Raw genomic sequence first — 18125 nt, 5'->3', positions numbered from 1 at the left:
TTCCTTCTCCTATGAAGTGATTGCCTCACTGTTTTACACATGTATCATTTAGGACTCTGTTAGAGTAGCTTGTCTTTATTCATAATTCCTTGCACACATTTAGAAAATCTCGTAAAGTGTGTAAATCAACATCAATCCACAAATAATATTCTATAGAATCCGTTAATTGATGTTGTCATTGAGCTTTGTTAGTGAGTAGAAGATAGGGTTAGGACCCCTAACTTGCTTCTAAGATACTCAAAAGTGTCTTTTGGTAGTGGCTTGGTGAAGATGTCTGCAATTTGCTCGTTTGAATTGGTATAGTCCAGCACAACATTCTTCTCTTGAACTTCTTCTCTGAGATAATGATACTTTATAGAGATATGCTTTGTCTTAGAGTGCATTACCAGATTCTTTGAAATGTTAATGGCACTGGTGTTGTCACAAAATATAGTTACTGGCTTAGTCACCTTTTCATTTATACCTTCCAATAGTTGTTTGATCCATGCTATGTTGGTACAATTCAATGCTACAATGACATATTCAGCTTCAGCAGTTGACTGAGAAATGCATCCTTGTTTCTTGCTAAGCCAACTCACTAGTCTATTTCCTAAGAAGAAAGCTCCACCACTTGTGCTTTTCTGGTCATCAATGTTTCCTGTCCAATAAACATCAGTATAATTTTTTAGATCAAAATCATTCCTCTTTTCATATACTAAGCCATAATCTTCAGTGACTCTCAGGTATCTAAAAATTCTCTTGATTTCATATGCGTTTCTTTAGGATTTGCAGAAAATCTTTCAACTATACCTACTGCATGTGCTATATCCGATCTATTGTGAACAACATATTGCAACTTTCTAATCATAGATCGGTAAAGTGTCTCATCAACAGATGTAGATTCATCATTCTTTAATAGCTTACAGTTAGTAGTCATAGGAGTACTTACCAGTTTAGAATCCTCCATTCCAAATTTCTTCAGGATTTCCTTTATATACTTGGATTGAGTAATGAAAATCTCATTTTTTATTTGTAGTATTTGTAGACCTATGAAATACTTTATTTCACTGATTAATGACATCTCAAATTCTTTGCACATTTCATTTCCAAAGTTCTTGCATAGAGAATTATTTCCACAAAAAATAATATCATCAACAAATATGGCTGAAAGCAATATACCATTGTTCTCATCATTCTTCATTTGTTCTCACTTTTTCTTATAAAACCAATCTTGATTAAGTAAGAGTGTAGTCTTTCATACCATGCTATGGGTGCTTTCTTTAGACCATATAAAACTTTGTTTAGCTTACATACCTGATCTTTATTCTTGTCTTCAACAAATCCTTCAAGTTGTTCAATGTAAACTTCTTCTTCTAGTATACCATTCAAAAATGCAGATTTAACATCCATCTGATATACCTTGAAATTCTTGAAAGCAGCATATGCCAACAATGTTCTTACTCCCTCAAGTATAGCCATAGGTGCAAAAGTCTCACCATAATCTATTCCTTCTTCTTGAGCATAACCTTTGCATACTAGTCTTGCTTTGTTCTGAATGACCTCACCTTTTTCATTTAGCTTTTTTTTGAAAATCCATTTTGTACCAATTATATTTTTGTCCTTTGGTCTTGGAACCAATGTCCATGTTTCATTCTTTTTGATTTGATCAATTTCCTCTGTCATAGCATTTACCCAATCTTCATTGTTGAATGCCTCTTTTACTATTCTCGGTTCAAATTCAGATATCAGACATGTGTTCTATCTCAGTTTGTTCCTTGTCATTACCGGATCATCCTTATCTCCTATAATTTCACTTGATGCAATATTTCTTCTAACATATTTGGCTAATATAAGCTCGGTAGGCTCTGTATGATCTTCTTCATCACTCAGTAACTAAATACAATCTTCAGGTTCTTCAACAGCTTTCTTGGTAGGACTTCTCAGTTGAACATACACAAATTCCTCATAATTCTCTGGTTCTTTGGAATTTCCTTCATCATTTCTTTCTGCAAATTCATCAATTTTCACATTTACTCTTTCCACTATTTTGTTAGATGATTTGATCAGACATTTGAATACTTTACTTCTAGAAGAGTAACCAAGAAATGTTCTTTCCTCGCTTTTCTGATCAAACTTCCCATTTCTGTCATCTTTATGAACATAGCATCTACTTCCAAAGATTTTAAAGTAACTTACATTAAGTTTCCTGTCATACCAGATTTCATATAGTGTCTTCATAGTTCCTTTCTTTAGTTGTACTCAGTTCAGGGTGTAGACTACAGTGCTTATTGCTTCTCTCCAGAATGTTTGAGGTACCTTCTTTTCGATCATTTGGATTCTGGCACAATCTACAATAGATCTATTTCTTCTCTCAGCTATCCCATTTTGTTGTGGAGTTCTCTGTGCAGATACTTGTTTTTTTATTCCATGATCATTGCAGTATAAGTTAAATTCATTAGATGTGAACTCTCCTCCTCTATCAGATCTAAGACATTTCAACTGTCTTCCTGTTTCATTTTCAATTCTTGCCTTGTACCATTTAAACATTTGAAAAGATTTTGATTTTTCTTTTACAAACATTATTGACATCATCCTTGAGTAATCATCCACAAATAATATGAAATATTTATCACCATAATAACTCTGAACTTTCATGGGACCACAAAGATCAGTGTGTACAAGATCTAAAATTCCTTTAGAGGTGTAGGAATTACTTGTAAGGCTTGACCTTGTCATCTTACCCATCTGGCATCCTTGACACGTAGCATTCTCAGGATTTTCCAAGCTCGGTAGACCTCTTGCATGACGCTTCTTACTTATTTTAATCAGATTATCAAAATTAACATGACAAAACCATTTATGCCATAACTAGGTTTCTTCTATTTTAGCATAAAGACATTTGTTCTGAGTTGAGTCAAGATTAAATGTTTTACCTCTTGTTTGAGTCCTAGTAGCAGCTAGTTTTCCATGTTTGTCATGAACTTTGACAATTCCCTTCTGAAATTGTATTTGGTATCCTGTATTGTTTAGTTGTGCTACACTCAACAAATTGTATTTCAATCCTTCAACCAAATATACATCATTACATTTAGCATTGTCAAGAAGTGTGATAGAACCTTTGCCTTTCACTAAACATGGGGCATCATTACCAAATCTTACATAGCCTCCATCATAATCTTCTAGTTTAACAAACTTGTGTTTATCACCTATCATGTGATGAGAGCATCCACTATCTATGATCCAAGAATCATTATTATTTATGTGAGATATTAGGGATTTTTCTTCATACCTTTCTTCATCTGATCCATCTTTAATAGCCAGATAAATAACTTCCTTTGTTTTAGTTTCATCAGATTTATCATTATTGGATTCCTCATCAGCAACTAGGCATGTCTTTCTATCTCTCCTTCTTAAGTCTTGGTGTCCTCTATAGTGATTGTCTTTCTGTTTGTCTTCTCGGTAATCTCTCTTTTCACTAGATTCTTTGTCAAGACAATTAAAAGCCATATGTCCTATTTTATCACAATTCAAGCATTTCAAAGGCAACTTCCCTTTATACTTACCTTTTCCTCTCAGTAACCTCCTGGCTAATAATGCTTCAAACTCTTCTTGCTTTCTGATTTCTTCATATAGTTTGTGTACTTCCATGTTTTTACAAAATCTTTCACTTGCTCCATTGTGATTTCCTTCAGAGTACTTGTTTGTTCTATCATTATAATCATTAGATTCACCAAGATGAAAGAAACTGAATGCAGATTCAACTTTGTTTACCGAAGACCCACTATTATCAAAATTACTTAACTCAAATGCATGTATCTTACCGATAGTAGCATCCAAAGAAACTGGCATGTTTGGTACAGACCTTAATTCGTTGATAGTAGAGACTCAAATGGCATAAGCTGGCAGAAGGGTTCTCAATAACTTACTTGTTACATCCTTTTCTTCAATAGTTCCACCTGCTCCTTTAATTTGATTGACAATCTCTTTAAACCTTGTACTATATTGTGTTATGTTTTCTCCTTCATTCATCCTCATGGATTCAATTTGTCCTCTTAGACTATCGACCTTTGCTCTTTGGACATGTTCATCACCACCATACATAGATATGAGCTTAAACCACATTACCTTCGCATCATTACAACCTTCTAGATCATTAAACTCTAAGTCGGTTAATGCTGATGTTATTTCAATCATAGCTTGAGTATGCTCTTGCTTTGCCTTTATCTCTTCCACTATCATTGGGTAGGTGCTCAGTGCAATATAATCATTCTCTAGATAATATGTAACATATTCTCCAATTCCTGATAAGTGTAGCTTCATCCTTTTCTGCCATGTTGAGAAACTTGACTTGTTTAGCTTTGTTGCATCCCTTTTATACATCTTCGAATCTTTGCCTCAAGTGCCTTTAAACTTTCCTTCCAGAGTCCAAAGCTCTGACACCAATTGTTAAGTACAAATGCCAATAGTAAAGCTCTAAGTCAATAGACAATAAGACAAGAAGTGGGGGTGAATCATAAAAACTTAATCTTCAATATATCCAATAGATTCAACCTTGGTAGCATATACTACAGAAAACTGTAAAACATTGAAACTCATGAACATATAAGATCATAACACATATAACACCAAATTTAACATGGAAACCCAAATAGGGAAAAACCACTTGGGATTTTGGACCCACTAAGAAATATACTCTTCTATAGTATGCTCGGTTAAAAGCAAATCCTATTAAAGATTACAAACACATTGCTAGATGTGACCCGGTTAAGGGATTTCCCTTAGATCTATTAGGATCTTGCACTTTGTTAGAGGTGACCTTGTCAAATGATTTCAAACACTCATTTAGAATGTTACCTTGCTAGAGTATTTACGAATAAGATTGTTAAGTCCACTCGGTAAAGAGATTTTCTATCACTTACAAAATAAACAATAGTAATAAAATATATCTGCAACTTCACATCTTAAATGCTAAAGAAGAATCTTATTTGCTCAAAACAATCTTATCATAAGACTTATCTTCTCCCTTGTAGGGCTTACTGCGCTTCCCAATCTGTTCTTCAATCAGATCTCCAAGCTTCTATGCTCGGTAAATATTATTGTAGCATCAATGTGGTTACAATTTCTTGCATACATTGTTTATCAACAATTCCTTATTTATAAACAATTCTAACCGCTTAATCTCCTTGATCACATTTCCCATGATCAATCTTAGCCATCAGATCTTCATACTTGACCAGGTTCAATGTATCCTTCAATCTGAAAATGTTTTACCTTGCCTTGGGACTTGCATTCCTTTCTTGGAACTTGCACAAGGTTATTGTAGTTCAATCCGTGCTGTAGATCTTCTTGTCGATCTTCCATTGCCATAGATCCTTAACAAACTTCATGTGCGACATACCAATCATTTAATCAACTCCAACTCATCGGTATCCTTCATTAATTAATGCTTGTATTCATCCAATACATTATGCTATAACTCGATTGTTACTCAGTTAACACTGAAGTTCACTCGGTAGACATTCTCCCTTCATTAACCGATATCGATAACCTTAGGGTTTACCGGCTAGGTTCATTGCTCAGTGACATAGTACAGTTTTAAACATCATATTTAGGATATCAAAACAATCAAAACAATATGATCTCATCATTGTCTAACTCAGTAATAGTTGCCCATTGAATAACTCATTCCTCCCCTTTATTATCATATTCTTTCAGTGTCACTTACCGACTTCTTAAAACTCATCAAAACATACTTCTTAAGATATGGCAACATCATACTGAATCAGAAAATTAATTTCTTGACATCAGTGACAAGATAATATTATTAAGATAGTTATCATCCTTCTTCAGTTATATCAATAGTCTTCAACAACCTTCTTAATATGCTTATTGAAATGGCAACAATCATTCTTTCAACTATAATGCCAACACAATCACCTATGATTTCTCATTGGAGTGTGCATTTGCCAACATCTGGTTCCTTTTGTTTAGATTTCTTCTTTGGAGTGACTTTCTTCTTCTACCATTGGGCTCTCTCACAGCCTATTGTTTCTTTCTGAGTGTTCTTGATTTCTTAGGAGGTGGAGTAGGTGTTGGTGAGGGTTTTCTTTTCTTTCTATCTACTCTCTTGAATTCATCTGCCTTGTCGCTGTCTAAATCAAATGAAGTAGCCACAGGAAAGATATGTGCTACCGGTTGTTGTTAGATGATTTTCTTTTTTGCACACTTACAGCAACACCACCAAGACTCATTAATCCTTTTGTAACATCTTTTACAAATGTTGAAGCATCTTTCATAAATTTCTTTCTTACCTTCCTCTACTTCTTAACTTCAATATCTTTCTCAATAGTGTATGCATTTCTAAATATTTCCTCTATCGGTTCTAGTGGAGCACCTAGGAGTATTTTAGCATATAAATCCAAGATGTGAGAATATACCTCATAGCCCATCTCTATTATCTAGATAGTTTTAGGTCTAATTACCTCCATCCAAATTTCATCTCTTTTAATCACAAAACATATTTTTTTTATCATAATTGTCTATAATGCTTTGAGGAATCCTTTCCCTCTGTCTCATTTTTTCTCGAAAATATTTCAAATAGTCTTTTACCAGTTTGTCACTATCAGATCCCATATTGGTAATTGCCTCCTTTATTTGTTTTCAAACAAAGATATCATAGGGAAAATCCTTATGTCCAATACCGGGAATCTCCTTTGAGAAGTAAAGCATTAAACACACAATCAGATTTTGAAATTTAAAGGTTCCCTTCTTATATCCTTTGATCTTCTTCAAATTATTTAATAGTTCATCATTTAACAATTCATAGATGTCAATTTTATCATTATTCATAATCATCCCATAGGCACTATGAATGCATAAACTAGATACAAAATTTAGTCTGTTAGTATGAGCAACTCTATAACCAATGACCATACCTACAAATTTAACATTGTTATCTATTATATCATTGACCCTAAGTGATCTATTGTCATATGTAGCTTTGGTTAAGCTCATAACTTTCTTGTTTGGAATTTCCTTTTTCTTGTTATACCTAGAGCCAGTGAAGGGTAAACTAGTAACGACTCTTATAGATTCCATAGTGATCTTAAATACTGAGTTTAACCACATAAATTCACCATGAATCCTGCTAAGAACATGGTGGATGGTTTCATCTAAGAATTCTGACATATGGAGGATGTTAATGAACCCTAAATGTTCAATAACCTTGTGTTCCAGTTTAACTACCCCATGTTTGTCAGAGATGACATTCATGAACATATTCCTTAAATCTTCGGATCCTAAACTTTGATTGTAGCAATGTATGTATGCCCTAGGGTCTTCAGCAAACACAACTCCCTTCGGGATGTTTGAAAATGCACCAATGGACTCATCTAGTTTTGCTATCTTAGGGATGATTTTGAAAATGGGTCTAGGGCATTTTATGTTATCCACAATAGTAGGGTTTGCAATGAATTCAGGAACAGAAGATGAAGATGCCATTGCATAAGATAAATACCTTTTAACTGAGAAATCCTTGAATGATCTCAAAAACCTTTGCTGCTTCACCTTTGGGATGCCTTTTCTCAATTTCGCTCTCCCTTGAATTCTTGAATTCTTTGGTAAATTGAAATGAGAAGTTCAAGTGCTTTATAACAAAAAAGTTAACTTACAACTACAATAAATGCTTCACCTATGAAGTGACCATTCCAAATGTGTACTGGTAAAGAAGAATTATAACTTCTTACCACCAACTGAGTGTAAATACATGATTTTCAATTAGATGCCTTACCCCTAAGGATTATTCCTTAGTTAGATGAAGAATCTCCTGCCGGTGTAGGATTACCCTATTCTGCCGGTGCAGAGATAGATTCATCATTCCTCTGATCTCTCTTCCTAATTCATTGTTTAAAAAATTCTTGCTTGATTTCAGTTACCTTTTCTTTGTCTTTGTCATTAGATCCTTTATTGTTTGCTAGTACACTCTTTCTTTTATAAAATTTTGCAATATGCCCAATCTTGTTACATACATAACAAGTTACATTGTTTCTTTGAATAGCTTTTCCATAACCTTGACTGGTTTGAGTTCTGCATTGATTAGATAAATGTCCAAATCTACCACAAACATAGCATTTCACATTCATTCTGCAATTATCTGAGTTATGACTATTTTTATTGCATTTGGAACATTGACTGATGGATGAGTTTGTATTTTGATTATTCCAAAATCTACACTGATTTTCTATATGACCAAATTTGTTGCAATTAAAACATTTTCCATTGAATTTATAAGCATTAGGTTGCATTACCGGTTTGCCATGATCATGATTGTTTGTAGTACCCAAACATTCTGCATGTTCAAATCCAAGTCCAACTGTTTCTCCATCAGGTTTGTGACTTTTCAACATATCATCAAGCTTGTCTGAACTATTCTTGAATTTCTCTTTGTATTCTTTCCAAAGTTCCAACTTGTCTCATAAGTTCCTCTTTGTCATGTTGCATGTGAATCAAATTTTTTTTAAGCATTTCATTTTCATAACCAAGCCTTAGAGATTCATTTGATCTTTCATTAAGTCTTCTGGCCAAATCTAATTCATTCCTCTTTCTATCTTCAATATCCTTGCATAGTCTCATGGTTAAAGCTTGCATCTCATTCTTCATGTTACTATTCTCTTGTCTCAATTTCTCTGCAATATCTCTGAGAGTTTCCATTTCTTCATCATCTTGATTTTGCAATTGCACATGTAATTCTTTTCTCTTATTCTTTTCTATCACTAGGTTTTCTTGAAGTGCTCTGATGAATTCCCGAGCAGTTCTGAGTTCATCTTCTAGGTTGATATTCTTCAATTTTTTTGCATCAAAATCCTCAAGAGCTCCTTCCAACTATTGTCTCAAACTTTCCATCGGTACCGGTTTTAGAATCTTCCTCAAGCTGTTAGGATTCTACAAATAGAGGACTAGGCTCTGATACCAATTGTTAGATGCTAGGACAGTCCCAAAGACACTGAGAGGGGGGGGGGTCAATCAGTGTCTAACCGGTTGAAGAAAGATTTAAACTTGTTTGCAAATTTAGAACCCAAATTAATATACCAGTAAACAAATAATAATGGAGTAAAGAGAAACAAAAGAATAAGAATCAATCCACACCATAACATAGATATTTTAACGAGGAAACCCGGTAGGGGAAAAACCTCAGTGGGATTTGTGACCCACAATATTTACTCACTAGCCAATATGAATAAATATTACTTGTACACTAGGTGCCTACACATGTAGGAAGGCCAACAACCTAGAGCTCACTTGTCAACACAAAAATGGAGTCCCACTAGCTGCAATTGGATGGTTAAATCCAATAACAATGTACTACTCAAAGTAGCATCTGCAATGCTAGATTCAGTACCGATTTAAGCTCTGTCAGATACCTCTGCCATAAACCTTGTTGTGCTCTGCTTTGCTTCTTATTCGCTCATAACATAATTAAATCAAAATGCATATACAGTTATTCGCTAACATATACCACTTACATTCATTACCTAATTCCATTCTTACTTTCCAAAATGACCTACAAGATCTCATACATATATAAGTCTTCAAAATACATCATGTCGGCTATACAAATATAATATTACATTACAAAACATTTCATCTAAATAATATTAATTTCACGTCAACTCTAGATGCTATTATAATCTATTGCCAGTGTGAATAACCCTTGTAGTAACTACCGATGTCGGTAGGTGAGGTCTACTGCTAGTATAACTTGTGAACCATGTCTATCAGCTGGTTGCCATCAATGACAACATCAATTATTCTCATCTGAGCGTATAATGCCAATAGGATGCTCAATTTATAGATTCGGGAAGAGGAGGATGAACGGTCAAGATTCGAAAGATTTTGATTGATAAGATGTTCAATATTACATGCACAACAAAGTTTCCATTTGGGGAAGAGTGAAGAAGAAAGAGGAAACTATGAAAAGTAAATTTTTGAGGATTAATATCTAAATTTGGAATTTATAATTTAGATTATTGAGATATTACAAATTTTAAAAATCAGAGATATTTATGACTGAAAAGTTGCCATTTTCTAAAGTGTGGAGGAATTAATAAATTGAAAAATTAAATAAAGGTATTCATTTACATTTCAAAGTCATAATTAACCAATTGAATAAAATATTTAATTATAAGAAAATTAAAATTGAACAATTTAATTAAATAATAAAAGATTATTTAATTAAAGCATGGAGATTGCAATTAATTAAATAATAAATATTATCCAATTAATGCTAAAAGGTAATAATTAATTGATGAATAATTAAGGAAGAATAATTAGTAATGAATGTGAAAATGTGGATTAGGTTAATTTGGAAGAATGGTAATTAAGTTAATTAAATAATTAAAGACCTATTTAATCAACAAGAGGAATAATTAGTATGATGAGAAATGTAACATTTTTAGGTGTCTACAAGTGCCAATAGTGGGAGTATGGCAAGTACTATAGTATTATAATTAAAAAAAATTATTAATTACTATAATTTAAAATTGTTGTTATTTAGAAATTATATTATTTTAATTATAGTTATGTAATATTAACTATAATTCTAACTTAATAAAAAAACAATTTAATAATTATTAAATTTCATAATATAAATATTAGAGTGAAGTTTTATCTACTAAATAAGGAAAAAATTAATTTATGATAAAAATTTATTAAATTTTTTTATATATATTAAAATGATTAAAAAGAAAATTATGATTTTCAAAATAGTATTAAAAATAGAATGATTTAAAAATTAATCTTTATTTTTTCATTTATCTATCTCTCTCCCTCTTCCCCTCTCTCTATATCTCTAACTCTCTAGCTCTATATCACCATATATATACTCTCCCTCTTCCTTTATATATCTCTCTATCTCTTCCTCTTTTATATCTTTCTCTCCATCTCCTCTCTTTCTATCTTTATCTCCCCCTCTCCCTTGCTCCATCTCTTTTCCCCTCCTCTTTTAATCTCCTCTCTCACATGGTCGTCATATTGCAAACATAACATGAGCATGTTTCTACTAAAATTTGATTATCTTCTCAATTCAAAGGTTTCATTTCATTCATGATTGAATCCTTGTAAGTGGATGCGTAGTAGATTTTAAGCTATCACCCTTCAATTAAGTCCTTGGTTGTACAAACAACATCATGGCCTAAAATTGACCTCATGAACTACATAAATATATCCAAAAAATGGACCAAATTTTCCCCAATTGACCTTCCACACCTCTTCAGCATACCCATTGCACACCAAAGTGCAAGTACTAATTGATGTTGTTTTATTAAAATAAGAGTTGTAGTTAATATTATAGAAATATAATTATTCTAATATAATTTTAAATCAACAATGATTCAAAACTATAATGATTAAAAATTAAAACAAATATTTTTAGTACAATACTACGACAACAAGTACTCGCCACTACGTGTCACTTGTTATTTATTGTTAAGCATTTATTTCTTATCTTTATTATTTTTAGTTATATTATCTATGTTGTTTAGATTCAATATTTTCTAGTACATAGAATTTGCATTGGAAGTTTTATCTCTTGGTTTATTTTTTCACCTTTTTATATGATATAATTATCATATGTCACATTGATCACCTTATGTGTATGTTCCTTTAAATTGTGTGATCTTTGATCATTTTCTTCAACAACATTGTATACATTTTATGATCACCTTTCTACTTAAACTAACTTATCATCCTCTTAAATATATCATATCATGTATATAGCTTATATGATCTTTAATTAGTCATAGTGATTGCATATCCTTTTTTTATAGGCATGTTTCTTATCATGTATAGATCTTACGATTACATATAATCGATCTTTATGATGAGACTTATTCATGTAAATAGTAATATGATCTTTTTTTCTAGATTTTAGTATGTTCTCCTATAATTTTTGTATCCCATAAACAACATCCAATGCACACTTTTATGACTTATAAACTTAAATTATCCTTGTCTTCCATATATAATCATCCTTATTTTATCATTTCTCAATGCTTTTTATAATCTCATCCATATATCTCTGTCCTTATCCCTTTTTTCATATTCTTTTATAGTTCGTATCTAGCATATATGGCTATCATTATTATTTGTGTATAGTAGGATGAATCGGCTAACATGCTTAGAAAATTCTCCTTTTCTTTGAATCTTCAGGTCCTTAATATAAAACCTAGTATAAGGGATCATATGTATCACTAATGTTCATTAATAGTTATGTTGTACAATGATACATATATATAATTCCCACTCCCATAATAATATTTATCAAAAAAATATTCTAGAACCCTTCCACATTTTAATATAATTGAAAGTTTCTATGATTTTTTCATAATGAAGAAAATCTTATCTTAATTTCTTTATAATATTGCTTTTACTTTCAAAAAAATAGCTCCTCCTCAATCAAGTTGAAGCTAATGCAGGTTCAAAATTGAATAACATAAATTACTATAAATTTTATGTTATTAGTTGGCAAAGGACACAACTTTAACAATGAAAATAATGATGTTAAAGTGTAAAGTGGTATAGACAGACCGCTTTTTCCATATAAAAGCAAGGTGTTATGTACTTGCAAATCGTTTGCAGCAACAATGAGTTCCTCCGCCTTCTTTGTCCTCTTCATGTAAAATTAAGATTTGAATAAGAAAAAGATTTGCAGCAACAAGATAGTTATGAATCAATTTGCAGTTTCAAGTTCATATTAACATTATTAGAAAGCAGTTGTATCTAGGAAAGCATATTAACATTATAACGCATTTGCAGGGTTGTTAGCAATGGAAGATTCACTATCCAATCTGACGAATGACAGTGTGAATCAGAGCCCCGAATCCCCCATGCGAAACGGAGTTCCATCATACAGTGTAGAAATTCAGAATTTGTGCAGCACAGGCTGCTCGATAGCACAAGTACACGTCACCTGCGGATGGTTCAGCACTGCAGTAGAGATAGAGCTACAACGACTACCTTGTCAACAATGGGCATCCCATAAAAGCCGGAGGCTCCGTATCCTTCGTTTATGCACAAACTTATAAATATCCCATTGCAGTCTCCTTGTCAATTATGGCCTTGAGAATATTAAATAAAACTATGATCCGTGCATGTGAGATTTGATTAGAATGATAAACTATGGGATGGAGATTACATTAGATGATAAGCCTTTGCTTGAGTTTTCTGTTTTAAGCAATGATTGGCATGTTGATCTGTTTGTTTCAAAAACAGTTCATGCATTGTTTTCTCTGTAGATTGTTTTTTCTAATTCTGGCTTTGTATGAAACAGATTCTAAAAACAGTTCATGCGCTGTTTTTTAATATTGTTTTTGAAGTTTTTTTTGTTTTTTTGCTTTTCCTTTACAGTCCATGCTTGAATAAGAAAAATAATGCTAAATGGATAGCTTGATGTGTACTTCTTTGTTGATAGAAGAAATACATTGAAAAGGCTATGCCAATTGGTGATGACCTACCAATTACCAATGACAAAGCCAATTATCAACTTCGGTGATGTTTTATTTTCTATTGTGGTGTATGTTTCTACATTCTATATTTTTAATAACTCAATATTTCACATCATGGATTGAATATGACATAAATATTCTATATCTATTATCAATGAAATTGTTCATTTTAGTTACAGATCAAGTCAAAATAATGAAAAGCAGTAGCCATTGATATTCTTACATTTTTCATTTTCTCCAATAACTTTGTAGTGTAAGATATGGTAGTAAAGAAAAACACTAGTGTAATGTAGTTCATGGATGTTGAAAAGGTTAGTGGTAATCTACAAAACTCCATGAGCTGAAAAATGATTGTGTTCCTATTTGTGTCTAGGTTTGGGGTAAAAATCTATGTGAAAAAAAATGAAAGGTTGATGAGAGCTACATTTTGTTTGAATAGATTTCATTAACCATAAGAGTTGGGTTTATGATAGTGGAAAGTAGTGATAACTTTAAGAAACCCCCCTCAAAAAAAGATATAAAATCTTCGCGAATATTTATTTATTTTGGATAAAAATAATAATTTGTATTGGGGAATTTTTTACATCAAATTTTTTGGTAGAAAATCTTGGCAAATCTTAAAAAATAATACGTATGGATTAATTACTATTGTGAATAATTTCACTAAAAAAATTAAATTATCATAGAAAAGTAGAGGTCTAAGGTGGAAAATATTAATGAGTTTAAAGGGTAGACATTACCTTATTTAGTTACTACGATTAATTTAAATTAATCTAATACTCTTCTTTGTATTTTGTTAGATAAAATGTACTTAAATTTGTAATACGCATGGGCCTGGAATTGTTTTTATACCATTAACTTCCATTGAGGTCAACAATTGAGTGCATTATAGCTTGTAGGTACAATTTACCTCATGGAATGCAATGATGGTCATTAGATTATATTTTAAATCAATGGTGGCAACTAAAGATTGCTAATAAAACCCTAAAGTAACTAATAATTATGATGTATTATTGGCGAATTAATTTAATTTTTTACAATAAATTATTAATTTTTGGTGAATTTGATCCAATCATGTATCGAATATTTTGGTGAATCTTTGAGCTAAAAAGATTAATAAAATAAATTCTTTGATGATTTAAATAAGAGAAAAATAAAATTTAATAAAAATGTGGCGATTAAGGTCACCTTAAAACTTGAATTATTAGCCAAATTTTGATATCCAAATTTTTAAAAATAGCCAATTGGCTAATATTAGCCACTAAAAAAATCACTCATACTAAGGGGTTAATGTTGGAGAATCTAAGTTTAGTGCTTTTTTATTTGTACTTTTTGTTTTTTCTTAAAACAACTCCAAATTATAGATTTAAAGATAATTGTACAAGAGAGAGTTAGGAAGGTTGTACTTCTTTGTTGGTAAAAACATACAATTCTAAAATAATTGATTTGCATTAGAGATATCCTTCAACATAATTTTCTTTATATTCATCTAGTCCATAATAGTTTTTTTTATCTTATTGTGAGGTTGAGCTAGAAGTTAAACTATTAGTTTTTTAAATCATTAAATTGTACATTTATAGAATTACTACTTTTTTTAAATGATTAAACTCCACACTAAATAGCTGTCAAGTTAACCATAAGGTTTTTAACAGATTTCATTTTTATTGCTTTCTACATGCATAAAATTCTCTAATTTGCTGTCTAGTGTATTTTACAACTATGCAATGTACATATTAGTCTTGGAGTATTCTCTAATTTGCTTGACTACAATGAAAACTCTAAATTTGAAACAAGTCTTCTATGTAGACAACAAAGCAAGCTCACATTCAAGAAAAGGAAGCCCAAATTCAAGTTATTCCCATCAAAATGAAAAATAAAATTCTTCTATTATAATGTAGTAGGACTTTCACTTGAAGAAGAGGGAACAAGGTCTACTAGATGAAAAACTAGATCAACATTCTTTCTTGGTAGAAGAAATACATTGAGAAGGCTATGCCAATGGTGATGACCTACCTTCTCATAACTATGAATAATTTGTGTTTTAAATATTTCACATACTCAGTGTCATCTCCTCAATTACCAATGACAAAGCCAATTATCAACTTTGGTGATGTTTTATTTTCTATTGTGGTGTGTGTTTCTACATTCTATATTATTAATAACTCAATATTTCACATCATGGATTGAATATGACATAAATATTGTATATCTATTATCAATGGAATTGTTCATTTTAGTGAGAGATCAAGTGGAAATAATAAAAATAAATAGCCATTTATATTCTCACATTTTTCATTTTATCACATAACCTTGTAGTAAACAAAAACACTAGTGTAATTTAGTTCATGGATGTTGAAAAGGTTAGTGGTAATCTAGAAAACTGCATGAGGTGAAAAATGATTGTGTTCCCATTTGTGTCTAGGTTTGGGGTAAGTCTATGTGAAAAAGATGAAAGGTTGATGAGAGCTACATTTTGTTTGAATTGATTTCATTAACCATAAGAGTTGGGTTTATGATAGTGGAAAGTGTGATTTTTCACTATCTTCACACTAAGGGGGTAATGTTGGAAAATCTAAGTTCAGTGCGCTTTTTTTTTTCTTCTTAAAATAACTCCTAATCATAGATTTAAAGATAATTGTACAAGAGAAAATAAGGAAGGTCCTAGTCCCATAAATGTATTGTCTCAATTTATTTGAAGAGTAAATAAAAATAAATACATAACTATTTATGTGCTACTCTAAATTTAAACTTTCTCGAGTTCTACTATGTCATAAAAGAGAAACTTATGATTAATAAGTACCTTAATTGGGTTGTACAAATATCATGGAATTCACTAAGGTGTATATTTTTTACATTAGATACAAATTTGTCACTTTGATTTTTCTAAGATCATTACAATCTAATTTTTGTTCATTATCACAATGATTTTAATAAATGTCTTCAAATAGTATCACATAGCATAAAACAAATTCATTGCTTAGATAAATTATGTCCATGCATTAACTAAGAATGTATGAGCCTAGCAATATAGATGTTAAGAAATAAGATGGACCAAGATAGAGTTTGAAGTTTATATTAATGAATCTAAGATAGGAGATGTTAATATGTTAGGTATGATCGTAAATATGATGGAACATCCTAGAAGTAGGGATTCCTTTCATCCAAAGTAGACCAACTAATATGTGAAGAGGATTATGGAAGTAAGGGTTCAAAGTTGAGTTGTAACATAAAAGTAGATAAGAAAGATTGTAGCCAAGATCACAAATCTCACAAGTGAAAGAGGGGGTAAGATTATAGAATTTCCTTCTACAAGTCACATAGTGTAAAACTAGAAATTGCACCTTAGTGTGCAATGGGTATGCCAAAAGAGGTGTGTTAGGTGAATTAGGAAAAACATTGGTCTATTTTTTTTGCATATAATTGGGAAATATATGAGGTCACTTGTTACATCATAATGATGATTTCGCTACAAAGTTCTCATTAGAGAAGTGATAGCTTTAGATTAACTATGCATCCACTTACAATGATCCAATCATAATTGAAACAAAACCTTTAAATTGAGAAGAAAATCAAGTTTCATTACCAACAAAATATTGTGAGAGCAAGAGAGAGATGGGTAAAGAGATTGAGATAGAGATAGAGAAGAAGATAGAGATATAAATAGAGTTAGAGACAAAAATGGGGAATAAGGAGAGGAACATGGAGAGGAAGAGAGAGACATGGAGATATAAAAGAGAGAGGGAAGAGGAATAGATAAAAATAGAAAAGAAAAATAAAAAGAGAGAAAGGGAAAGATAAAAATATAGATATAGCAAGTGATATATAAAGAGAGGGAGAGATATCGTGGTAGAGAGAGATAAAGAAAACTAGATAGAGTTAGAGGGATATATAGATATATAGAGGGAAAGTGATATAGATAAATAGAGGTCTAGAGAGAGAGAGAGAGAGAGAGAGAGATTAATAAAAGGAGGCATGTTTAGAGATATAGGGGAGAGAGGAAGATATAAGTAGAGTTGAACATAGAGTGAGAGAGGAAGAGGGAAAATAGATATAGAGATAGAGAGAGGTAGAGGGAGATAGAAAGATAAAAGATATGGGGATATAGAGGAAGAGATAGGGAGAGATCTGTAAATGAAGAGGGAGAGATACATATAAATAGATGGTGAGATAGAGTGAGAGATAGATATCTAAGGACATATAGGGAGAGGGGGAGAGGGGGAGTGATAATGAGATTAACAAACAAATAGATCTAGTGATAGACAAATAGATATGGAAAGAGGGTGAGATAGAGGGAGAGATGCAAATATATTAGAAGAGAAATGGAGAGATGTAGAGATATACATGAACAGAAAGAGAGATGGATGGAGATAAAGAGATAGATAGGGGATATGGAGTGAATGAGGGATAGAGAGATGGGGAGAAATGGAGGGGAGGGTACGGTAGAGAGTGGGAGGTCTAGGGGGGAGAGAGAGAGGGGGGGGTGTAGTACCCCTCCTTGATCAACCTCTTTTTGTATATTTTGATTTACTTCAGTGATTGTTCAGTGGAACATTTTATATATTGATTCAGATTATATGCAATGGTATTTCATGTTTATCCTGATGTATTGTGTATGCTTTTATGCAGTATTTCAGTGCTTAGGATTAA

Source organism: Cryptomeria japonica, chromosome 10 (assembly GCF_030272615.1).
Source record: "Cryptomeria japonica chromosome 10, Sugi_1.0, whole genome shotgun sequence".
NCBI classification, from domain to species: Eukaryota; Viridiplantae; Streptophyta; class Pinopsida; order Cupressales; family Cupressaceae; genus Cryptomeria; species Cryptomeria japonica.
This window is presented reverse-complemented; position numbering follows the sequence as displayed.